Source organism: Xiphophorus couchianus, chromosome 10, assembly GCF_001444195.1.
Source record: "Xiphophorus couchianus chromosome 10, X_couchianus-1.0, whole genome shotgun sequence".
Lineage (NCBI taxonomy): Eukaryota > Metazoa > Chordata > Actinopteri > Cyprinodontiformes > Poeciliidae > Xiphophorus > Xiphophorus couchianus.
In genome coordinates this window covers 4,344,609-4,370,618 of record NC_040237.1, presented here as the reverse complement: position 1 = coordinate 4,370,618, position 26,010 = coordinate 4,344,609, and the positions used below count along the sequence as shown (strand labels likewise).

At 37.8% G+C, this 26,010-nt stretch overlaps 2 long non-coding RNA genes across 4 annotated transcripts in view; both read left to right on the top strand.

Moving 5' to 3' along the window:
* LOC114152249 (uncharacterized) overlaps positions 1–11,614 on the top strand; it is a 55,579-nt gene extending 43,965 nt beyond the window's left edge. The window contains exons 3-4 of the long non-coding RNA XR_003597087.1: positions 8,695–8,823; positions 10,865–11,614. This is a non-coding gene — a long non-coding RNA (uncharacterized LOC114152249). The remainder of the gene's footprint in view (positions 1–8,694; positions 8,824–10,864) is intronic.
* A 418-nt stretch (positions 11,615–12,032) lies between these two features.
* The window catches only part of LOC114151850 (uncharacterized), a 131,863-nt gene continuing 117,885 nt past the window's right edge, over positions 12,033–26,010 (top strand). For all 3 annotated transcript variants that reach the window (XR_003597027.1, XR_003597029.1, XR_003597028.1), the window contains exon 1: positions 12,033–12,165. This is a non-coding gene — a long non-coding RNA (uncharacterized LOC114151850). The remainder of the gene's footprint in view (positions 12,166–26,010) is intronic.

The window sequence follows — 26,010 nt, the reverse complement described above, 5'->3', positions numbered from 1 at the left end:
AGATTTGATACTAAAACCAATGCCTACACGGTTCTTTCTAAAGTATTCAATACTATTGATCATAGTATTCTTTGGGTCTTGATAAAAAGTCTCCAAACGTATGAATTATTTTTCTAGAGGATTCAGTGTGTTACCATTTAAATTTTGATACAAGCTTACAATTCCTCCATGTGTTTTCCAAGGCTCCATTTTAACCTTCATTTTATTCTCAGTTTTAATAAAACAGACCGAATGTCAAAATAAATGTATATGTTGATGACAGTTTTATTGAGAAGCACTCTCGCTGAATGCTCCTTTTGTGCAAAAACTTTCAGTCATAGACCAGTCTGAATTTCTGCTCCAATATATTGCCTAAAAAGATGGTGTGTGTATAAACATACCAAAGGCTTAGGTAAAAATTTGGTTTTGATTATTACATTAGCAATTTCTTAAAAGTTGTGACCTAATTAGATATTTCATACATTTCAATTGAACATATGTTTTTTTCCCCCTTTTTAATCCAGAAAACAAATTTTAACCAGCTCTCAGTACATCAGTAAAGTGTCTATAACACAGAGCTCCGTACAAGCGCTTCATAATCACAACGTTCTCCTCTAATATTCTCTCACCCATGGTACAATCTAAATAAATAGTTTTCGGGGCACTGCGTTTCACTGTACATTGATCACGAACACAGGACCCCAGGCAACAATGCACAGAAGAGAAATGTCTTCCCTATTTTCACTCATCTGAGACTCTGCGTACGCCTTAATAGACAGAATCAGAATGTCTGCTGTGGTGTTGCAGGCTTTATGAGACCATTACCGCTTTTTATTGTGTATCCCTGGACTAATGGCTTTCTATACTTCCTCTGATTTACTGCCTGTCAGCTTTGTGGCTGTCCATTAGAAAAGAAGGTTGACACCGAGCCAGCACTTGAAGTGCCCACTGTTAAAAAGAAGGAAGTCATGTCTCACACATAGACGCCAGGATCTCTTTAAAACACTGTTTCAAAACTTACTCCTGGCAGCTCATTTACCAGCTTGTCTTCTGCTTCAGTGGTGCTTTTATTAGGTCATTATGTGACATAAGTGACACATGTCTGCAGTAGGTAATATAAAAGTAAAAATCTGTCAAATCTATTAACATTACACTTTATTAATGTGAAATTGGCTGCATTAAAGTTTTATTTTCTGGATGTGAAGTTATGCTGGACTTGCATTTGTTACTGGTCTTAAGCTCACCATTAAAAATTAATTTGCCAAAATGGCTTTATTTCAGCTTTGATTTTGTAATGTATTCATGGATGGTGTCCTGTTACCATAGCACTGTATGAGTCACTAAATTCATGGTTACTGTTATTCACTTTTTTCTAAATGGTCCTTTGCTCATCTTAATGCTAATATAATTTTAATGCTCTTCAGTGGAATCTTTGACCCCAACACCATCAATGATCTCTGGAATTAACTTTGGTTGGTCTGGTGGTTTTAACATCTGAGAAGTCTGAGTCTTAGAGTTGGTCTCTATTTAATATGCACCAAAGGAAGAAAACTACATTGGCAGAACTCTTCTTTAAACGCTAAATACGACCCCCTCCTGTACAATTCTAGACTCCATTTAAGATAGAACAATGTTTTATATTGCATGTATAATCTGGTGATTATACATTATTACAGAGACCTGAATTTTGCTACATTCAACTTGATAATCACAGACATGGATCCTTGAGGGTAAAGGAATCAAATTTTTGAGAGTCAAAAACTCAAAAAATCTATCTTAAACAAATTTTTCTTTTGTATTAGTGAACACACCACACCTAACTGCTAACATATTGCAACAACTTTCTTTGGTGTGGAAGTTGTTACTGAAGGAAGGACACATTTAAATTTGGACATTTGGCATCATTAAGGGATTTTAAATTAGAGGAAGAGCAAAAGGCCTATAAAAAACTTTTTAAAGGAAATTATGTTCAATAGGGAGTAATGTGGTTGTTAATTTAATCTGATATATCACACAGCTAGTCTCTGTGGGTGCTGGTCATTTTACTCCTCCATTTTGTAATCTTGTAGTTTTGTTCTTTTAGGTTCAAAACAGAGCTGTGTGTGGCATGATATCAATTCATACACACCTAGAGGGTATCTTATCAAACTGGATCAGTACCAAACTGACCAGAACCCAACTTTAGTATAACAGGAAGACCAAATCTATTACAGAAAGTATTTTTATGATTTCAGCTTCCAGCCTCCATCTTCTATGGATGATACTTTGGTTGAAAATGTTGGTAACCTCTTGTAATATCTATATTCCTTATAGCAAATATAAACAGAGACTGGCAATAATGCTAATTGTGCTAATCGCTAATATAAGATGTTAAAAATGGTTTAATTCATTCAAAATAATTTTCTTGATTTAAAATGAATGAAACCTAGTCTTACAGATCACTTCTCCTGCTCACAAAGTGCAATTTTTATTCAGATTTTATTCAATGATGACGTGATCAGAAATTGGGTTCAAACCTATGATCAGTACATTTCTAAATGTTTTTTTCTATAAGGCTTTTCTTTTGACAATATAAAAATCTAGAAGTAAAATCCCTTAAAATAGTTGTCAATTAATTTTACATATTTATTTGAGGTCTAATACATGCTTTTTGAGAACTTTTGCTAAAACACGCAATTTAGATTAAACACAAACTAACTGAAAAAATGTAACTACAACTATTCTTTAGCGTTCTACCCTTTAACTCCCCTTAGTGCCTGCTGTTAGAGGTAAAACATTTATTCTAAGCTGCTCTACTGAAGCAGAACACGGTGCGAATGATGGAGGTCCAACAACACAGCTGTCAGCCAAGGAATCTGAGTGTGTGAAACAAAAGACACATCACGCTGACATGATGTTCAGCAGGTCATGCCAGGGTGAAACCAGAAACATGCAGAACTTCAGTTGTTCAACAACATGCATATTCTCTCTCGGAGCTGGTGATGAACATGTTACTATTGGACTTCTTAAGAAATGGCTGAGTTTTGTTATTGCAAAAACAGCTGCGAGACCGGACCACCAAGGCTGCAAAACTGAAGCCTTTCAGTGTCAGCCCACCCTCCTCAGTACCTACCACACCTCTTTACCCCATCACATGAATCGCAGTCACTACCCTTCACTGCTTCTGTGACAAAAGACGCTTTGAGGTTGTGCTCTTCTTCTTTGTGCGCAGAACAGGCTGTGAACAGAGCTACTTAAGAAGAGGATGGCTTAGGAGGGGCTTCTTAAAGAAAGGATGTCCATCATAAAAGAAAGCAGCAGAAGAAATAGAATATTAACCTCAAATTCTCAAATTTTAGGGTGCAAAAATGTAACTAACTGATTTTGGTCTTAAAATTGAAATTGTTAGACTCCTCTCATCAAGCTGTGCAACGGATTTCATTGATGATAATATGCCTGAGCCCTAAGCTGCACCTTTCTGCATTCATCGCCCCAAGAATCCTCTGTGGGGGTTTGAAACTTCAAACAGTTCCTCATGAAAAAGTCAGGAGGTATCAGACATGTGTTGCCCCCCTCTCTTTGCCCCCCTACTCTGCTGTCTTGCCAACACCAAAGGCCAGAATTGATTTTGTGTGAAGCAGGACCACCTCCACCCCCATCGGGGATCACCTGGCATCCATTGAGCCTGAACCTCTCATGCCTCACGGATAATAAGAAACGGTTTTCAAAGTAAATTTCAACAACATCGCTGTGCGTTTGCCTTCAGAACATCTGAATAAAGTTACATTGGTTAATTTCTTTTTGCTCTAATTCCACATGGATGATCCTTGTGCACGAGCTAATAAAGTGAGGTTTATAGATGATCCAGGAGAGATTAGTCGAGATAAGAACACTGTCCTGCACTCAGGATGCTTTACCATTGGTCTTAGTGTAAACAAAAAAAAAAGAAAATGAAGTATGAAGGGTCATGGAGGAGGCCAGGAGAGATAAAAGTCTGAGGTGGCTTTGTTGAACAGATATCCTTTTGCGATCCTCTTTAAATTGCACATTCCGTCGTGTTTGTCTTCACGTTTTCTTTCTGGTATGAGTAGAAAACTGGCGAAGGAGAAGTTATGATTTTAAACCTTTGGCAGTAACCCATACTGTAAGCTATTACTAAAATTAAGCTATTACTTAAATTTAAAAAAAGTCACCTATTTAAAGTGACTTCTGTTTAAATAGGTCAGTCACTTTGAAGGGGGTGAATATTTATGCTCTCAATTATTGTCATTATTTTGTAGGGAGCAGTTTTCACTTAAACACTAAGGCGTATTTTTTGGAAAATTTTGAAAAAAGTAAAACATCCAATACTTTTTATGGGCACTGTATGACTAATAAGTTTATTTTTCTAATGTCTGATTTGGGTCATGATTTTACACTAGATAGGGAAAAAAAAAAAAACATTCATATGTACAGTGTCAGCAGTTTTCTTTCTTTTTTTTAAATTGACAGTAACACATGCAAAACGTACCTTGAACAGCTCTCCAAACCAAGAAGAAAGTGCTATTTGCTGACTTCCTATAACAGATGCTGGTGCCCGTCTTGGGGAAGTGAAATGTCCTGGATCTGGTGGCACTGCCATATAACTGCTGTATAAATAGATTCCAGTGACAGCACCATTCATCTCTGGACATAAACACATCAACATTAAAAGACAGCTCACCAAGATCTCTGTGCTTGTTAGGGCAAGATCAGCAGTCCAGATGCCCAAGATGTAAACTTGTGAGGGGAAGATTAATCTATCTTTCATTCCTGCCTTTGACAGTAGTTATAAATCTGATTTAGCGGTTGAGCAGGGGGCCATGAAGCAGGGCAGTTGGACATTAAGATTTCAAAGAGTGATATCAAGAGGACTAACTCGTGACACCCGGCCTACTGCAAAAAGGTCAAAAGTTCTTGGATTTGGTGCTGTGAATCCGTTCATCTCATTTTTGTGTTATTTTCAAAATGGTGATGATCATGTGATTAGGGATAGGACAGGCGGTGTGCACAGAGTGCCAAAGGAGCTATTTAGCGGTGGATGGATGGGAACAGGAGATCTGAGGTGGTCACATCCTGTGACCATCTGCACGGCAGTCATGCTAGTCATTCCAATTGCACACAGATGCTCAGACATACCATGACACACCACGCAGATATTTGAAGACGTGACAATAAGAGTAATGCCATAGTTCACGAAATGTCAACTGGATTCTGACAATCTTGTTTTTCATTTATTTATAAGTTGCTAAATGTATTTTTTTTTAAGTAGGCATAGTGATTTTAAGCTACTTTAAATTGTATTAATGGTCATAAATCAACCAGATTCATAATCCATGAAAATCAGCTAGAGTGAATTTGTGACCTCTCACTGTGTTGTCTAATTATCAAAACAATTCCAAAGTACATAGTTTTATTGTTTTCCATCCATCCATATGTTCATCCATCCATTGACCCGTTCATCCATGCAATGGCTATTCTTAATTATTATTTATTAATTTAAGAAAATACAATCAAATCCCAAGTCAATTCCAAAGTGGCTGCTTTTTATTTTTCTCTTTTGCTTAAACCGAAATTATACCAGACTGTGACTTTAAAACTGAAGTACGTACTGAATTGCGATTTTTACAAGCGGAAGTGGTAATGGTCAACCGACTGACAGCCACATGACTGAAACATCAGGAAGATGGAGAAATACCAATGGCTCAGGGAGGAGCTGGAAAAAGCTTGACAGGGGAAGGCAACTACAGTGCCTGTGGTCATTAGAGCACTTGGGCCAGTGACGCCCAAACTGGAGAAGGTAGCTTCAGCAGCTACCTTAAACAAGGGATTGAGGCTCTCAGTTAACATAGTTTCTTTCTTCACAGAGGTTTTTTTTTTATTTCAGTGGATATGATAACTTGAATATTTTTTGTTTAATTTTGTAGTAACTCTAAAATTATAAAGTTTAATACTCTACTCATACTCACAAGATTGAAAATTAAGACAACCCTATCTGAATAAAAACCTAACTCTCTCCTCCCTCTCCTCCCTTTGCACACAGTCAAGGAGAGCATGACTTTGTAGGTTTCTTTTTCTTCCACCTACAAAATCTACTTTTTTAACTGGTTTCTGGTTGTTGCATCCGTGAATTTTAAGTTTTCAAGTGTGTATATTCCTGGGTTTAGAGAACGGTTTTTGGTGGGTGAGGAGATATCTGGTCTCTTTACCTGTTTACTTCCTTAACTTTTTTTTCTACAAGAAAGCTATACATAATTTTTCTGGAACAAAACACAATGACAGACTTCAAAATGGTGGTAGACACTGACATCATCCTTGTGGATACGAAAGTGCATTGAGGGTGTGTCTCCAAGTGCTTTTTGTTTTGTATGAGATATGAAATTATAGTTAATTTTGAAAAATAATAGAAAGGCCCATTTTGATTTAAATATATTGCATACCTTTGAGATTTTCAGGTTTTCTTGCTCTAAAATGTTTCTTTTTTTTTTTTTTTTAAAGAACTACCACTCAGTTCACAACTGGGACTCTTCTTTTTCCCCCCCTCCACTTTCTAATAAACTCTTAATTAAGCAAATGTCAGTGGTCTCCTCTCCCCACATAACATTCATACAGGACAAAGTAAGTCATAATAACATACTGCCGACTTAAAGGGACCTAATTAAACTAATGATGGCGTCGATTACTCCACTGGTGTGGTTTTGGCTGCTCGGGTGCATTTTTAATTCCGTTTTTTTTTTTTTTTCTCTGAGTCGTTGCGCGGAGGACAGTGAGGATTTTGACATGTCAGAATGTGCGGGGCCAGAAGGAGGATTAATGGCCGCCTGCCTGTACCCAAGGTCCTTCGGCGGTAATTGCAAGCAGAATCTGACTCTATGATCTCAGCAGTGGTATGCGACATGCCAAAACAGCCGGCCTTTGACAGATTGCCTTTCTGCAGTAATAACTTAAGCACGCTCGTTCTCTCAAATTAGACATTCCTTGCTTCCCACAGCACTAAATGGGAGCAACGAGTTATTTGCACCCTGTCTGAATATATCTTCAGTGGAATGAATGATTTTACTTTAAGCTACTTTTGAGATCCCACAGTTTCACCTATGACAAGATCACAATAATCAAACAAAATGCAGAAAGTAGAAATCAAATTAAATGAAATCCTCATTTTCTAGTATAAACTAAATGGCTGCAAATGTTTTTAGGTGTTCCACAGTCTTCGCCTGCAGGTCTGTGCTGAAATAAATCCCAGTGTGGGTCTCTGTCTGTCTCTCTCTCTCTCTTTTTCATTCTCTCCGTTGATAGTTTGTGTCCAGCCTCAGGACAGAGGGACTCCTATGAGCCACTCTGTGGTGGGTTGTGTTCTCTGGAGCAGTTAAAAGCCTGGCAGCCCCACCTCATGACTGTCCAAACACAGTCGACTCTAGGCATCCACATCAAACAAGCCTCTCTTACGAAGCTTGTTGGAAAGTTAGCCACAGGGGTGCTGAGGTTATTTATTTAGTTTCCACATATAAAAATGCGACTGGTCTCAGATTCTTTAGACTTTCTTTTCCCTTTTTTTTTTGCTTTCTCATTAATGTTAGTAATTAATGGGACAAAGCTGCGTTTGAGGAGCAGTTTACACGCTGCGACGGGATCTGCTCAGCACTGCTGGATCGAGTCAAAAGCAAGATTCAGGGAGCGTAACTAGAAAAGACAAGTTAATGAAAGATTCTTTCAGTCCTCTCAGCAGCGCCGCGCACGGCCGACATGTCAGAGCAAAATTAACTTTCCCGGACTATGTGTGCTTTAGAGCGCGTGCACTGGCATCACTAATTCACCCCATCCTGAGAGATCCTTCGACATTGACGCTCGAGAGTAGATGCTATGTCAAAATGTAAATAAACTCTGGAGGAGCTTTGGCTCAGTGTGGGATGAAATTTATAGTTTTGGCATTTACTCTGCAGTCATCATTCATCCCCCTGTCGAGAGGAGAGGCCTTGATCAGCAGAGCCTCCGTTGGCCCTCAGATGACCCCACAGGCTATCTGACCAGCTGTGGTTCAGATGCCTCAGTCTCAGATGTTCACATTTATGTAAGACTGCTAACCCTCTCTCCAAAACACTCGCAGACAGGAAAAACCCTTTTCTAAATTGGATGAAGCAGTCTTATAATTTTGAAATAAGATACTCTTGCTCTTTAGCTGTGTTAGGTAATCTGAAAACCTTCTCTTAGAGTGGAGAGCACTGAAAAAGACCAAACTGTTGTCTAATACAATCCTATGCAAATGTATCTCTACCTCTTGAACTTTTTGACTTTAGACATCCTAGTTTTAAAACGTTTTAACAACAAAATAGTCTCTGGACTTTGACTGGACTGTTGTAACACATGAGTTGCTTTGATTTAAACCATTCCATTGTATCTCTGGCTGTATGTTTAGGGTTGTTGTCCTGCTGGAATTTGATCCTCTGATGTAGTCACAAGTCTTTTGCAGCCTGTAATACAAGAGGCAAAAATGTTGAGAACCATGTATATTTTAATGTCATGCAATGCAACAAAATGTAAACATGTTCAAAGAGTATAAATAGTTTTGCAAGAACTGTAATAAAGCAGTGCCATTTATCTTAAAGCTAAGTACTAAAAGTATCAGTCACAACTGTCCAGCTCGCATCAGCACATGGCCACTCACTTCAGGAAGCTTGAGTTCATGTGGAAGAACTAAGCACGTGCTTTGTTTTTTCTCAGCACCATGAAACAAGTGATTGTGTTTGCTGACTGCCTGCCGAAACGCATCACTGGCAAGAGGAAAGCTAGACACGTTCTCACTTCATCCGAAAGAACAAAGCCCCTCAGTGCTTTTCCTCCTTTTAACAGGTGAGTGCTCCAGCTATTAATTTGTGCAGGGCCACCTGCTTTAATTGGTCTTAATCTGAAGCGAGCGGCTTTGATCCCTCTGACAGTTTGACTGCATTAGCACGAGTGCGGAGGCTAATCCCATGCGTCGCTCGTTCTTTTTTCTCAGCCAGAGGCCTGTCCAATGATAATATGTCAGCTGAGGGATAAGCCCTCATCAAACAGCCAGGTCTAAGCTGCTGGAAAGCAGGGGGCTGAGGGGCCACCTGCATGCTTCGCTTCAGACAGAGATACAGACATAAAAAGCCACGGTTTTTCAAGGCTGTAACAGTTAGTGTCCTCTACTTAAACTTGTTTTTGTGTTTCGGTATCTTATGTCCTGTGACCTCACACTTCTTGATTCAAGATTAACACTATTACATGGTCCTCTGACCTCGAGTGAAGCCTGGCTGCTACAATGACTTCTTTATTTCCACCATCTGAGCGCTGATCACACATACCCCACACACATGATCCACATGTCCAAAAAGCAGGGGCTTTGTCTGTCTTCTGTCATTTTATTAACAAGTAACAAGCATGTGAAGTGTTTGTCCTGAACTCCATCTGAACTCCCATGAATTATGATATCCATCTCACAGTCAACACTATCTGCTTTCAGCAGAGGAATAAAGCGATAGTGTTAGAAAAGAGAAAAACAGCAGCTCTTATGCTTACCCAGTGATTATATCACACATCATGGTAGTTTTACTTATCATTACTGGCAGATTTGGACTTCAGTGGATCTTTTTTATGCTTTGTGTTGAAGGGATGTTAAATTGGCCTTTTTTGGGGTGAGTTGCATGTGAATATGAAAGCTCAAAGGAAAGCTAATGGTTTCAAAAACATTTTTTTTGTCCTTTTTTATCCCTTTTAATTAGAGGGCAAAAACAGTGGCATTTCCTGTCATTGTTTGGATGACAATATGTTTTTGGTTTCAAATAAAAATTAAATGAAAAGAAAGACACACACTGCAGGACGGTTTGGTGTGTCTAGCTCTGAATGTGTTACAATAAACTATAAAAATTAGGTTTCACACACAATCAGGAAGGAAGGAAGGACATTGGACAGGGAAGGATACAAAGAGGAAGGGGTAAGAAAAGTAGCCTTTGACTGTCCCAAATTCCTAGAAGTCACAAAGTAATGTTTTAACATAAATTACATATTTGGCCATATACATATAAGTGTAATGGAGGCTGTAAGAGAGAAATATCAGAGCAAGAGACAGAATGAGTGAAAAGTACTAAATATGTTTGACCTCACAAATGAACTTTCTTCTCCTAATTCATGGCTTTTTCATTGCATATCAAATTCTGCTCCTTAATTGGAATGGTACCAGCAAAAGTGACATTTCACATTTATCTTACTTGAATGGCAGATTCTCTTCATTATATTTATACAGCAGGAGCACAGAAAGTGGTGGATTAATTTTTATTCATAATTATAATCATTTTATTTTCATTTAAAATAAAGTTTCAGTTACTTTTACTTTGTATGAATTGTTAGAGGTAAGACACAAATAATCACATTTATGATTTATTACAAAATTTTTTATGCACTATTTTTTCCCTCCATTGAAAGATCTTGATGTATTTAAGTAGTCTCAAGTAGTCATTTCCGGATTTAAAGTATTCAGGTCCTAACCTTGTTTGTTAGGCAAAAGAACCATAAGATGACAGACAAAACAGAAATATATTGTTTATAATCAATCCTTTTGTTAATTCATATTACTTTCTCCCTATATAAAAGCTAAAATATGATTCTTCATCCCTTTTCTTTGTTTCAAATTAATTTTTAAGGCTGCACATGACTTTATCTCTGTAAGCATTTGAAAAAAATAGTGCTATTTATTTTTACCCTCTGTCGAAACTTGATTATCTTGTGACATCTCCACTTTATCTTATGATCGCTTCAAGGGTGGACAAACTGCTCTCAGGGTTTTAATTTTATGCCAACAAGTCTTTGATCTAGAACTGAGGAAGTTTGGTTGAAATATCAGTTCTAACAACAATACTTTGAATTGCAGATTTTTTCAGCCCTCCGGCTCAACAAACTACCAAAGGATCTTCTGTCAGACACAAATGAATCCATTGGAAGAAATATCTTGTTAACTTGCAATAATCCTGAAGTCAGTCTACTGCAAAAATAAAGGAATGCAAATACAAGCTTAAACCACATTAGAGAATAAAAACATGAAAATAACATACAGCTCGTTTAAACATATGTATATATTAAATCTATACATAGCCATGATTTATTTTCAACTGTCAAACCAAGCAAATGCCCTTTGCTCAATTGTAGACAAAAGATATGTAAATAAGTAAATAATTACTCAAATACTCTAGGACTAACTATACAGATAAAGTTTGCCAAGATCTATCTTTTTCAGTCAGATGAGATGGCAATTAGATGGTTTTAGCTTTATTTCTTTTTTCAAAAACAGTTTAGCATTTAACACGGGATTATATTGACAAGCATATCATGTCCGCTGTTAAGTGAAGTGGAGAAACATTGATGCTGTGAGTCTGTTTCTGGAAATCTAGAATTTTTGGATTATTATCTCTGAAATACCGGAGTATTTTAGTGGAACATTTGCGAAGTTTTGCCAAAAATCTGAAAACAGTCCATAATTGGTTTTGTAGCAGAATAAAATGCAAGTCCAAATCCAAAATGTAGCGCCAAATCGACACATAAATGTTTCAGCAGACACCAAATCAACCTCTTTTCATAGCTTTAGTGACCAGACAAATAAAACAAAAATCCATTTACATGGATCCCCTGAAACTCAACAAAAGTTATCTTATTAAAAATTATGCCGCTTCTATAAAACATAAATGTATTTTTCTGTCATTTTCATAAATCATTACCAAGATGAACAATAAATTTGTGTTTGAGTTTGTGGCCAGTTGTTTGATCGACATTCCCACACAAACAAGTGCTAAAATATTCAGTAGACTGGAAGGTGACTCGCCACTCCTGCACACAAGGCGCCGATTAATCAAATGTTGTGTGCAGTATCACCAGCTGGCAAGATGGGCCAGCGAGTAAGTAAGTCTACAGAGATGCTGGTGGCACAGCTGAGTTTGTCTTCTGAAAGTGCAGCTGTCCAAGACATGACAGCTACAGCATTAGCAGGGCCATTAAGAGGTGTAGAACATTTCCAGGGAAACCATTTGAAAAATGACAACCCTGGGCACTGCTGAGATATTAATTATACACAGCACCCGTGGAAAGTGGGCGAAAACAGTTAGATAGACAAAAGATGTTTTGTTTTCTCGCAAGATGCGGTGTTTGTGCTTTTGGAGAGCAGAAGACACAGTGAGGAAGGTGAGAAGCTCTTAATTCTCTCTACTGTCAGGAGCAGGCAGTCATGAAACATACGTAGATGACTGGGGTGATGATTAATGTCTACTTGCCTGTTTGTATGAAACTGAACAAGAATCCAGTGTGAGAACTCATGTTTAGAGCAATTTAACCCAACAGAGAAAGTTACAAAACATACTTGATTTTTAAAAATAACAATGTATATTGGTTAGTTTGAATTAAAAAATACTTTTTTAAGGGTCCAGTTTGAATTTTTATATACCTTGATCGGTACATTAGATGTTGCGGCCATTATTGAAAGGAAAAAACATAAATTTCGTATAGGCATTAAGACACAGCACACAAAAAGCAGTCATAAATTTTAACTTTTTAAAACAATATAAGTATTTTTTCTTCAATTTAATACTGAATGTGTAAAAAGTATTTTGTAATAGATTTACCTGCTACAGCAAGTTTTTAAGGAAAGAATGTTTTTTCTTAAAGTGGTTGTCGGTTTTGAAAACACCTGCATCCACAGGGGACCTTTTCCAGAAATGTTTTCATTCACACAGAAAGAACAGAACGAAACAATATTTTTATTGTTTTTTTTTTACTCCTCCAGGCCTGTAGGTGGAGCTAAGCATAGACTAGGGCACACGCATAAAGCCTATTGTGGTAAATGCAAGAAAACAAGAGTGGTGAAAAGCATAGAGATTCATGCCTTAAAATGAATGAACATGACAAAAATGTAATCCGTCATTGCTATTGTCGTGTATGATTCACTTGGGGTTATAGGTCGGGTTGGAGGTTGTTCGTTTTTTCTTCTCACCCAACATGTGTATTGACAGATTGAGTTTTTCTTTTTTAGTGGGAGAATATACTGCTGCAATAAAACAAGTATTTACTTTAAGGCTTTTGGAATTTTGTCAAAAGACAAGGACCAGTGCTCTACGTTAAGAATAAACCAATTTTTGCTAAAATTTCAGAAAACTGAGTGTCCTAATCATGCAAGATTAGTTTAAAAACTGCAGGACACTTAGTTTCACAACCTTAATATAAGTGTCCTTTTTTCCCTTTTTTGTTATGCCAGTATATTTGTCTTGTTATACATTTGTGCTTACAGTGGATTACCCTGAAAATAGATATTGAAAATAATTGGTTTTACTTGGATAAATGCACTTTGCTTCTTTACACCACTTTAAAATAACTTCATATTAATGCAACTGGTGAAGGGGATGATAGCCTTGGGGTAAAAGATTATTAATCTCATCTTCTATTCTTATTAAGAAAAATAAGTAAAAGTTAGGAGGTAGTTGAGCTTCTCTTTAGCAAAATGCTGTATTTTGCTCCCAAAATAAGATTACTGTAAGAACTTAGGGGATTTTTTAACCCTGTTATGTGGAAAGCTGTTTCATAATGACTAAATCTGCCTGTAGTATTAATTGGGGATTAATTTGCCATGTTTTCAGTACGATGAAGGCATTAACTTGGATCCAACAAGGTTCCTCCTAATTAAAACTTCAAGTTCCTCAGTGTGTTATAATTCCCATAAGAATGTGGTTCATTAATTGGTCATAACTAAACCCCAAGTAGAGGTGATTATGGTGATGGCAGTAAGTCTTCTCACAGGACTTTAAATTGTAAGAGTTTTGAATATACAGTGCCTTGCAAAAATGTTCACACCCCTTGAACTTTTTGTATATTGGTGCTTTTCACCCACAAACCTCAAAGTATATTATTGAGATTTTGTGAGACAGAGCAACACAAAGTAGTGCATAACTTTAAAGTTGATGGAAAAAAACCAAAACGTTTTAGTATTACAGATATAAAAAGTGTGGCCTGCATGTGTTTATTCAGTCTCAGGTCTATACTTTGCACAAGCTTTTTTTGATCTCTTCCATTTATCATAATGTGCAAGGATCACATCCCCAACTCCAACATCTCTCTGCATAGTTTTCTATCCATACACTCAAAGATATAAAGAAGAGCAGAATAAGCAAATTAGGTGAACTAGCAGTGTTTGCCAAAACTCACTATGTCATCCAGAATATTGCACTGTAAAATATCTGGAATATATGGAAAATTGAGCTGTTAGCATGTCATGACGTCATGAGACAGTCATACAGAAACAGTCTTCAGTCAGAGACCTCTTCACATGCTGCAAGACTGACTGCTATCAGAGAGCCTTCCTGATTATTCCTAAGGGCTGTTTCTAGATTCTTAGAGGATATGAGTTACAACAACTTTATTTTCACTTTGGGATAAATAAAGCACGTTTGAACTAAATTAAATGTATATTTTTTATGATAATGCTTGTTAGGGAGATAATCGGTGATGTTTCTATTGCCTTTTGGGTTATTCAGCATCACAGACCTACACTTAGTTGGCTCATAAAGGGTTGATAATAATATGACATAATTTTGTGCCCTTACCGACTTTTTCAGCAGCTTCGATTTACAGTAGGCTGTAGGCTTTGTAAGGGCACTGCAATAAAAAAAAAAGAAAAAAACAAAACCTGCAGCAGTCATCCAGCCTTGTTCTGAGTGGCCAATTTTTAAAAATCATGGCCTCTTCAATAAAGCAGAGGAACAACTTGTTCTTGGAGCTTTGTCCAACACTAGTAGCTTGAACTGCGTTGAAATGTTTTCATCTAAATTATGAGCAAGAAAGCCCACTTTATTTTAAAAAACAGTTTTATTAATAAGAGGTTAAATGGCAAAATAGACACAAGTTGAGACTGAAAAAACACGGAGAAACAATTATAAAAATTTTTTCCCCCATGTAACCGTTTGGGGATAAGTACAAAATGCTAGTTCTAGTTCTAAATTAAACAATTGAATAAATATGTGACAAAGCTAAAGTGAAAGACTATGGGTTATAAAAGCTTTTTTTGATGTCACTGCTTGAAAAAAAGTTAATAAACCATTATGATAAGGTTTTCACCTTAGAAGTGTGGTGGGCTCACTTCTAATAGCTAATCTATTTTTTGCCTAACTTATATGTGTTTGGTGTGTCTCTTGATCTTCATGATGGCATCTAATGTTTTTTAATAAAAATCTGAAGCCTTTGTAGAATAGGAGTACTTGTATTTAGTTAAAAAAAGATACAATTGGACTCTACCTTCAGGTAACTGCTGAACTGGATCTTATTTAGGGGTATCAGTGTAGAAGACAGGGAAATACTAATGTATGCCACACTGTTAAGATTTTTATTTTTAAAACAATTTTCAAAACCATCTATCACCATATTTTTCATCTACTAAAGTTTTGCTCCACTCTGTGTTGGTCTATCACATAAAATACCAATAAAATGCATTGAAGTTTATGGTTGTGATGTGATAAAGAGGGGAAAAGTTCACTAGGTATGAATACTTTTACAAACCACTGTAGTGGAGCCATTTCCTATCTTCTCCTCGGGGAAGTGAAAGGAACTGATGATGGCCACATAATATCTATTCGTAGAGGCCTCATAAATAAAGCGCTGCCCCGAGTGCAAACTATGTTTATTATAGCCTTGGAGTTACTTATGCAGATAAATGCAGCGCCATTCATCATCACTTCTTTTCATAAATAGCCAATAACTCATCTCCCTCCATATGGAAGATTAGACCTTGGAGATGTGACTTAAGCGCAGGAAGTATTTGGTTCATGGAAAACATGAGTGATCGCACACAAAGCCGTCTCCCCTTTACTCATTATATCTTATTCTACATGTCATTTCCTTGCTTAGCTATCATCTGCGAGGCCCATAAAGAATCATATGAAAAGCTTTCCTGTGGTTTGCTGACTGAGACCAGATGAGTTCTATTTTTTTTTTTTACTTAACGTAATGTGCTGGTTTGCAGGGAGGAGGCCACAGAGGTGCAGGGACTGATGAGAAGGGATGATGTATGTAGCGCCAGTGTCCCAGCTCTCCTCTGGCCTATTGTCATTAATCACGGCCATTAGGCTCCCCCTTCTACTGTTCGTGTTGTCTGCACCGAGCTTTTGCAGCCTCTCTTTTGTCCCACACCCATATAGGGAAAGGCTGTGCAGTTTCACCGGAGAATAGTACTAAGATTTACTCTCAGAAATTAAACTCTATCTTGTTATATTGCAACCGTTTCATTACTCAGCAGCAGCAGGGGCTTAATTCTGAGCTGTAATGTTCAGGAGATTTCTTTTAGTGAGATTTAACTGTTTTATCTTAGAAATGAGTAGAAGTGTTTCGATCTAAGCACTCACATTATCTCCCTGTTACTGGGAGCTAATCAGCAGTCAGAGAGGCTCTCGTTCTCTCTACAGTGAAATCTTCACATCGTTAACCCCCCTCAACCCCCCCAACCATCCTCCATGTCATCAAACCTAAGAGCTCTGATATGATAATATGTGTGAACTGAAATGTGAAAGCAATTCATATCACTTTCCAAGGGCTTTGAATGTTTGATTTGCATAGAGAAAATGATATTAGATGGGCATATTGATTTAATTTTATCCTGGAGCACTGTTAATTATGGTATCATAAAAGTGTCATCTCTTTATTATCGGGTTCTCAACAGGGGCCGGCGGCTGACGCTGCCGAAGTACTCAAATTGCTATGGTTAGGTTATCATCACGATATTGTTTGGCATAATTTACATTACAAGACTGCCTCGCGATATGGTGGGGATATATATTTTTTATCATCAATATGTTCAGATCAAACTTTTGTTACTTTAAAGGGTTATCTGGATTTTGTCTTCTTTTGTTCTTTGATGTTAAATGAAAGCAGTACCAACCTTTCAGTGGAAGATATGGGCTTCATTTTTTATCGACTCCTTCCTCAATTCATTCCCCCATTTCATATTTAGACATTACCGTTTCATACTTCCATTTTATACCCATTAACAAACAATTTTGTATATCTGTAGTTAAACCATTGTATTTCAGGTTATTTTTCTTAAAGTTTTTATTATAATTATTTTAGATAACTGCAGATAAATACTCATAATTGTCAAAGAACACATAAAATTCATTTAAATTCTCCATTGTTTTGTTAATATGTTGTGTTAAGCTTGGTGTCTTAACGCAACATATTAGCTATATTGGGCAGCTTATCTAAAAGATTTTGTGACAGACAGTAACAGTCGACTTATTGATCCCACAACTAAAGAGAATCTATGACAAATATCAGGCAGTCTAACATTTTATGGGACAATAATATGGTTTGATTGTTGCTGTGACCAATGTCTGGTTCTAGTCCTCTTTGGTCCAGTCATTAGCTTTTCAATTACATTGTTCTTTCCTTCATCCACCTCTCCTTCTCTTCTACACACTTTTTTAAAATCAAGAAAGCAACTAGTAACAATTTTAGCAACTTATTTTAATGTTGCTGGAGACTTTTGCCAGTGAGGAGCTGCCCTACATTACCCCCACATGATATGAAATGGCCTAGATGCTGAAGCCAAGATAGAGTGAGGAGGGTCTCCTGATGCCGGAAAAGAAAGAGAAGGGAAAATCTTCTGAAATTGTATTCTATTTATCTTTATCATATCAGTAATGTTGAACTACTATGGTTGGGTACACAGGTATGAAATGGTTTGTTTACTGGTTGTAAATTGAAGTAGACTGGGATGAAATGACAATGTCTGGGTACCAAAGGGGAGGTATAAACAGGTGAACAGGCAAACTGACCACAGCTGGCTGATGCTGAGCTCTTTGCAGCTACAGCTATGCAGGTGGTTGCTGAGAAGATGCAGATGCATTTCCATTGTTTTAGTTTCCAGGTGAATTCAGGCCCTTACAAATTGATTCCCCGAGTGCAATTTATCTAAATGAGCAGTGATCATTATTCCAGATCTGGCCCATTCTTAATGCCAGAGCACTATTGAGCAGATATCTCTTTAAACACTGCAAATAGGTGGTCTGGGCTGAAGGAAAGGCAGAGTACATTCATTACTCCTCTCCCTTCCTTTTTGTCCCCGAGAACACAAAGCAGTGCATAATGTGCAATCTGATAAGTGTTCTCCTGCGTGTGCCAGGACACCCCCCACACCCTTTTCATTGTCCCATACATCACCGGCCGGCTCAGCTGCGGTTTGCGAGGTAGAACTCTGGGATTGGTGTGGCTGAAGTTGATGAATAGGCCTGCAAGGGTGAGAAACTCCAGGGCCAAGCTGTAGGTCCATCCCCATGGCATGTGATGCTGATTGGCTTTGTCCTGTGCGGCCGCTCCGTAGAGGCGGACATTAAGATTAAGTGATGCTGTCGCGTCGGGGAGCAGCGCACTGCATCATCCCGGGGAGGAGACAGCTGCGGTGGTTAATCCTTCATCACCAAGGGAATGCTGCCAGAGCAGAGATATACAGCCAAAGATAACCCTCCATAACTTCTGCTAAAGATCAGAAACTTTAAGTCTGCATCTGTCTGTCCTCGATTCCCTCTTAAAAATGAGGAAGGAGCTGCATGCTGAAGGAAAACGAATGAATCAAATGACGTTAAAATGAGGCGAATATTTACCGAGAGGTAATCCCTCTTTAACTAACATCAAGAAGAAAATCAGTCACTTACTTACCAGTCAGTAACCACGGCTTCAGTGTGCTGAGAGAGAAGAAACAAGGGCAGACAAACAGAAACTCATTTACACAGCTTCTGCAATCACTCTCATGTCACTGCCTATACCAGAGGTGTACTTTATCACACATGCTGTGTTGTGGGAATTCCCAGCAGATTGGAAATCTAGTTTAAACAGACTACAAAAAAAAGGGGGCCACACAAAGCAGAGCTGAAGCATTCCAGTATTTATGGGCCTGCACGTGGTGTCAGCAAATTTTAGATTGCTGGGTTTCCATGTTTGTTGTTGTTCTGATTTAGCTGTCATGATGTGATGGATGAATATCATCATGTAAAAAGTTAAAACGAGAGGCTCTGGATCCGACAGAAAGCCCGCGTTTATTGTCCCGCACTGACCTGAAAACGCATTATAGCAGGATCATTTTCTTTCTACATAAATAAATGTACAGTTGATAGAATGTCTTATTCAACTATGGTGCTGTAAAATGGATTTGCTTCGCTGCAGATTCACCCTTCTTTTTGCTTTTGTTGTCACTAAAATGTTTCAGATGATCAGAACAACTCGGTATCAAAGATACCCTTAGTTAATGCAGGAACAGGCTGGTTGTCTGAAAAATCACAAGTGCATAAAGATCAACTAAACATTCCCTCATTTATGATGGTCTTAATCTGCTTTTCTGCTTTAGGACCTGAACGACCTGACATAATTAAAGAAACCATAAATTGTGAGATTGACATGCAGTGGCGTGACTTTATTTAGGTTATTTATGCTAGAAAATCCTGTAGTGCAACTGACATGTGCAATTCTGCAATGAAGAGTGGGCCAAAATTCCTACATAGTAATGTAAAAGAATCATTGTTACTTATTAAATGGGACCTGTTATGCAAAATTCACATTTTGCACATTTATGCTTCCATTTGGGTTTCAACTGTTTCTAAAAACAAGCCACTCACTTAAAATATACACCCAGCCATTTAAGTTACAATTTTTTGATGTCTGTAAAAAAAGCCATTTCAATACCCCCCTGAGTAAGTCACACTATGTTGTTACCTAGCAAACCCAACCAAGCCCAGTTCTTAACAATCTAGCAACTTAAGTGGAGCTTCAGCGTGTTTGGTCAGCTGGTTTTATCTCTATATGTGCTATACAATGACTGCTGGACAAGGGTTTTGTTGTTGACTTACCATCCATAAACCACTTGCTATGGTTTTTTTATTGCTCTGATGTAGCTGTCATGATATGCTGGATTATTTTCATTATGTAAAATATTAAAGGGAAAGGCCTAAGATCCAAGGAAACGACTGAGTTTTTTTCTACAGGATTGACCTGAAAATGTATTATAGTGGGATCATTTCCTTTCTGAGCATCTCACCCTTTCCACTGCCCCAAAGCAGGTTTTTCTGTTTACATTTTCATACCATTTGTTCTTCCACTTTTCTGAATATGGTAATTTCCCTTGGAAAGCCTCAGAGATCCTGGGGGGATGATATATTTGGTATGGCAGAGGCATACCTACAGAGAGCACTTGTGACAGTGACATATTAGTTACAGTGTCTCTTGGAATCTGATAGCTTCAAATTTGCCACCTTGTTAAGTTTTGATTTATGTGATACCATTTCACTGAAGTAATTGGGCTGGCCTGTTGTAGAAAATAATCAGCTTTACCAGAGAACAAACGCCGGGCCATGCTAATGAGGCAGCCGGCCTGCTGAACTGATGCTGTCGACTGACAGTTATTAATGATTGTTATGATGTCCAGACGAGTTACGAATGGATGGAGTTAAGTGAAAAAAGTGACATAAAAAAATCCAGCATATTGGAAAGTACTAATGAAGTAATATACTGCTAGGAAAACGATCATTTGCGTTGTCAAGGCAATGTGTAATTACCCAGCAGCCATGGTGAATGGCTGTTTTTGGCAGTCTGACTGTGGTGGGGAGTAAGTGCTGAACAACCTGGCGGGTAATGGATGGATCTTTGCTGGCAAGGGGCTAAAATGCACAGGGTGGTGACAGAGGTGTACAGATTGATGAATTAATTGGATCTTTCTTGGGACATAACGGGAACCACTGTGGCATATGCTTGCCTTGTTACTTTAGAATGACTACTGACCCTGAAAGTGAAATTCTCTCTTGCAGGGAGTTGTGGCTGTTTTTTGTTTTTTTTGGACTGCACATATAGTACTTTGATGTAATCCAAAGCAACTTTTTCATAATTTCAACAAATATTTGTCCAAGACCTAATTGCAATAGGCTTTGTTTTTTTACTCATAACTTTGTCTAACAGTTACTTGAAAGCAACACAATAAATGAATTAAAGAGTTTCCAATGAAATTTTATACTTTATAGCCCCAACAGAGGAGAGAAATTATGAAAAAAATATCCATCCATTCATCTGTCACTGTAATATAGTTTTCAAATACTACAAATTTCAAATATTTAAACATGTAGGGTCTACAACAGAATTATTAGAAGTATTGATTAGGATAAACATAAACTATGGTTTGTAGTAGTTTATTATATAATGCGCATTCATTATATAATGTGTCACTTTGTACATTATCATTTCAAAAAGCTACCTCTGCATTTTGTAATAATTGCAGCTAAAGGTAATGATTTTAATATATAATATAGAAGACAATATTTCAATATGCTTTCAAGTTCATTATTAAATAATATGGTTTTAATTATGTTTTTTACATTTTGAAGTGTTGTTATCAGGTGGGTATCAAATGAAGATGAATAGACTTGGAGCTCTTTTGTCATTTGGATAACTTGCTGAACAAAACCATCATGATAATCATGAAAACTAATAATTAATATCTTTTTGTTTTTTGGGATTTGAACAATCCAGATTCTCAAAATCTACCGCCCGTTTCTTGGTTTTAGCTGGATTCAAACCAGACATGTGTTTTGTGGATCAAAGAGTCTCATACATGACATCACCTTCCTCTGACTGCTTAAACACTTTTGTCCACCTGCAGCTCCTTGCTGAGATCGGCACATAGTTGACATTTAATCAGAGCCCTGCAACACCCCTTTGTCAAACCTCTGAAATGCTCTTACTTTGCACGAACTCCTGTTGAGCGAGAATCAAAGTTCCCACAGCTGCTCACTGTCACTGTGGTCTTACCTCAGCAAGTGCCCACTAGCTGCGACCTAACCTCCCCTCATTCCACTCGATCCCCCCCACACCAACACAGACACATATAAACACACGCACACACCCCGACGTGTAAACACACACTCATCTCCTATCAAGTTGGTGCATTAGGCCAGACTGCCGCCTGCATCAGTGGGCCTCCTCGGCCCACAGAGAGTCCCAGGCCCATCAGCACAAATTAAACTGGAGGCTTTAGTAAAGGCGCTGCTTTGGGTGCCACTGAGCATTACACTGACACAAATGCTGAGGATCTTTGTCAGCTATTATTTCAATACATGAGTGTGTGGTGCCTTGTCTTCCTCGGTTTCTTTGAAGCTCACATTTCCTCATCTTGCTGCTTTGAAGTGATAGGACAATGTTTTGGATATCTGCAGGTTAATTATCCTGAACGTCTCATTATTATTTATTAAGAGCTAGTAAATGTTTTGTCCCTCAGGACTTTTGTCCTATGCAGGTTTGATATTGTGTAGTCATTTTCTTAAAAATATGTATTTAAAGATATCACGATCTAAGGATTTCATATCAGTCGATATAGATAATTATTGATTAGTTTTTCTGTTCTAAATATCTAAAATACTGGCAAACTTGTGCCGTGTATTTTTCTGATTTATCCATAGTTTTCTCTTGAGGTGTTGTAGTTATTTTTGCCATTCATGCAATTGTTTTTTTTATTTTTAAGCAGTTATGTGGCACAGTGGCTAAACCTGAAAGTGCTGTTGTCCAGGTTTCTCAACAGGTGGTTGCTAGGTAACTACAAGTTATTCAACAGATTGTTGCTAGGTAACCAAAGAGTGAAAGAGTTGATGCCACCCAGCTAGCTTAGCAGTTAGCTGTGAAATATTGAGCAACTAAAGCGTACATCCCCCAGAGTTCTGTGCAGTTATGGACCGAAGTTTAGTGGAATTATGGAAAATTCTATCAGACATATTTTTTTTACTGATATTGATCATGTGTCTAGCACAATATATATTGCTGAGATTTATTGCAGAGCTCTAGGTGTATGTATGTCTAAGTTTCTGTAAATTCAGTGGGATTTGGGTATCTTTCCAAAAATTGGGATGTTTTTTCTGGATTTGATCTAACTTGCAATTATCAACAATGGTCATTTTAGTCAGAAACTTACATTTTTGTGTCATCAGACCACAGGGCATGTGTTCAAATATGAAAGGTTTTTGTTTCTGAATGAATTTCCAAACTGTGATCTGGCTTTCCATCTTGCATTTATAGCAATGGCTTCTTCTCTGCTCCTTCTTCCTCTTCAGCTCATGTTAGTACTAGACTCATGTCACTGTGGGTAATGAGACATTCTTACCAACTTAAGCAGCATTTTCACTCAGTCTTCTGGGGTTCATGTTAACATTTAACACCAAAACACACAGATTGACAACACACATCAGGCTTGCAAACTTCTTCCGGGCACAGTCGACAGATAAGTTACGCAGTGGGCTTGTGCACACCCCCTTGTAATGCTACCCTGGGTTACTGCCAATATGGCCCATATCAAATTTCACCACTGATCATTACATTACTGGTTGCCACAGGCCTCAACTTGCTGGTCCTTCTCTTTTTGGTTTGTTCTCTGTTTGATCCCAGAAAGTGGCGTACGTGTTTCAGAACATGTACTATATCAACTGGCTCCATCATTTGCCAGTAGTTAAGGCAACTGTCTTACTGCTGACTCTTGAAAACTAGTGTAGTTTGAGAAGCACGGGCTTAAAATGGATCTTAGAGAGACAACAGAGCTGATCTGCTTTGCTTGTTGGATCATGTCACATCTTTCTCAATTCTCTCCATAGAAGCTGGACTCATTCCCTTTCTCTGTTGTCTGTCTGGGCAGAATGAGAGGAAAATGGGCAAGATAACAAATTAAATGGAAGACATTTCCCCTCTCAACCATGACTGTAATCACGGCTTGTTATTACTCTCCAAGATGGAGCTATTATACTATACTCATGTTATCCACAGCTCTTGTCTTGGGAAAAATTAAGTTAAGGAGTAATTAAATGCAATCAGTTTTCCATCTTTGTAGTAATTGGAGCAATTTTATTTTTTTTAAATGGAAAGCTGAGATTCAATGAGGTGTAAAGGTTTTTATATTCACACGTCTCATTGTACATCTCAAGCTATTACTGTTTTGTTTTTTGGGGGGTTTTTTAAAACCAAAATTAGCATTAAACTTTTTCAAGAATCCACCTTAAGCATCTGGGAAACTAATGTATGATATTAATAATATGCATCCCATCCGGCTGCATCTTGTTTACAGAGCACAGTGGCAGCTCGGGGTTATTAATCATGTTTTTCTTAATTACCCTGAATAGCAGCTCTATCCCCAACTCTGTGTTTGACCTTTTTTCTGGATCCTTTCAAGCCATTAATCATGCACAGATCAACGACAACCCCAAAAAATAGATTGCACTGCATTGCCACTGCAACTTATGGGGGTCACATGGTCTACTTTTACAGGAACTTGTATATGATTATCTACAGCTGATTTTACCTACATTTTGAATTAAAGTTATACTGTGGTTGGAAGAAATTCTTATTGCTCAGCACAGTTAAAATGCCGCTGTGTATTATGTCCCAATTTTTGATGACATGACCACAACAGATGGTTTTGAAAGACAAGAATGCCTTTTTCCAAGTACTATTCTTGGTTTCTCGCCATACAGTCTGGTGCAGATGTACTCTTAATGTTAGTCTGACAAGTAACTGAACATCTGTGTGTGGCCTATCTGTTGAGAAGGGATAGCTAAGTTCTGTGAGCTTCCATGTCCTTGCCAGAATGTTGATACAATTTACTGAGAAGTCTTAAAGCAAAAATTTTATTTATTACTGCCAACCTGACAAGTGAGTTGTCGCCATTTTTGATCACATCAATGCAATTGCATGTAAGGTAAGAGGCAAAGGTACTCCTACCCTTTGAACCTTTTTATATTTTTACACCCACTGACCTAACCTATTCCATTGCTGCTCCATGCATTCCCTCGCATCCCCACAACATAATGCAGCCACCACCATGTTCTGCAGTGATAAGAGTGAATTCAGGCTGCTTTTGTATAAATGTTTTGACTTGTAGACCAAAAGGTGTTGCTCTCAACTCCTCAGAGAACCTACTTCCACATGTTTACTGTGTCTCTTGTGTGACTTGTGGATAACTTGAAATGGGATATCTTAGGGCTGTTTCATTGCCGCTCTCACATATGGCCAGATGTGTGGACTTCAAGAGAAACAAATTCCTCCTCCTGAGCAGTGGGACTCTGCAGCTCCTCCATGGCTACATTTTTAGCTGTCTCTTTGATTAAACCTCATCCAGCTTAGGTGGATGAGTTGGTTAGGAGAGGGCAATGTAGTGCTAAAGTTTGATGATAGCTTGAAATGTTGTATGCAATAAAGATAAATGTGGAAAAATAGAAGATATTTTTATCAGTATATACATGTCACAAAATAGAACTTACCAAATATCAAATGGGCAATTTCTGATGCAACTACATTAAAGAGTGCAACTGTACTGTTGATGAGGCCGGCGCAGTCACATACATTATATTTTCAAATATATTTTTATTTATTGATGCTCTCATAGATCTAACAGTGAAATTAACAACTCTAACCACCAAAGAAGGATTTCTCATACCTGGTCTTGGTAAATTGGAACCTGTTAATATACACACAAGTGGACTGCCTGTTTTAGATGTATTCATGGTTCAACACACCTGAGTCAAATGACTGGTTCAATTTGAGGCCTCTGCAGAACTTCAATATATAATAATGAGATAATCAGTTAGGTGGGAGGAGGTACACAACTAAAGTATGTAGGACCATGCCTTTTAATAAGTATAGTTGGCTGCTCCTGGTGTAGTCAATAAAAATATGATAAAATATGTTGAAATTTATCGTTGTAAAATGTGTGCTTAAAAAAAGCCTAGAAGGTCTGGAGACTTACGCATATCAAAGCACAAATAATACCAGTTTATTGCTTCGAAAAGTTAAATTGCTGGGGAAAAATTCATTTGGCCTCATGTAGAGTTAATTTGAAAATTTTTGAAGTAAAAGTCTGGTTGTTTATCATTTAGGTCAGCCATGCTGTGTCTAAAATTTGCATTGCTGAGCTGTTTTATACACAACTCCTTTTTTTCTACCACTCCCCACCAGAAGTCAGTTAAACAGATGAACTATTGC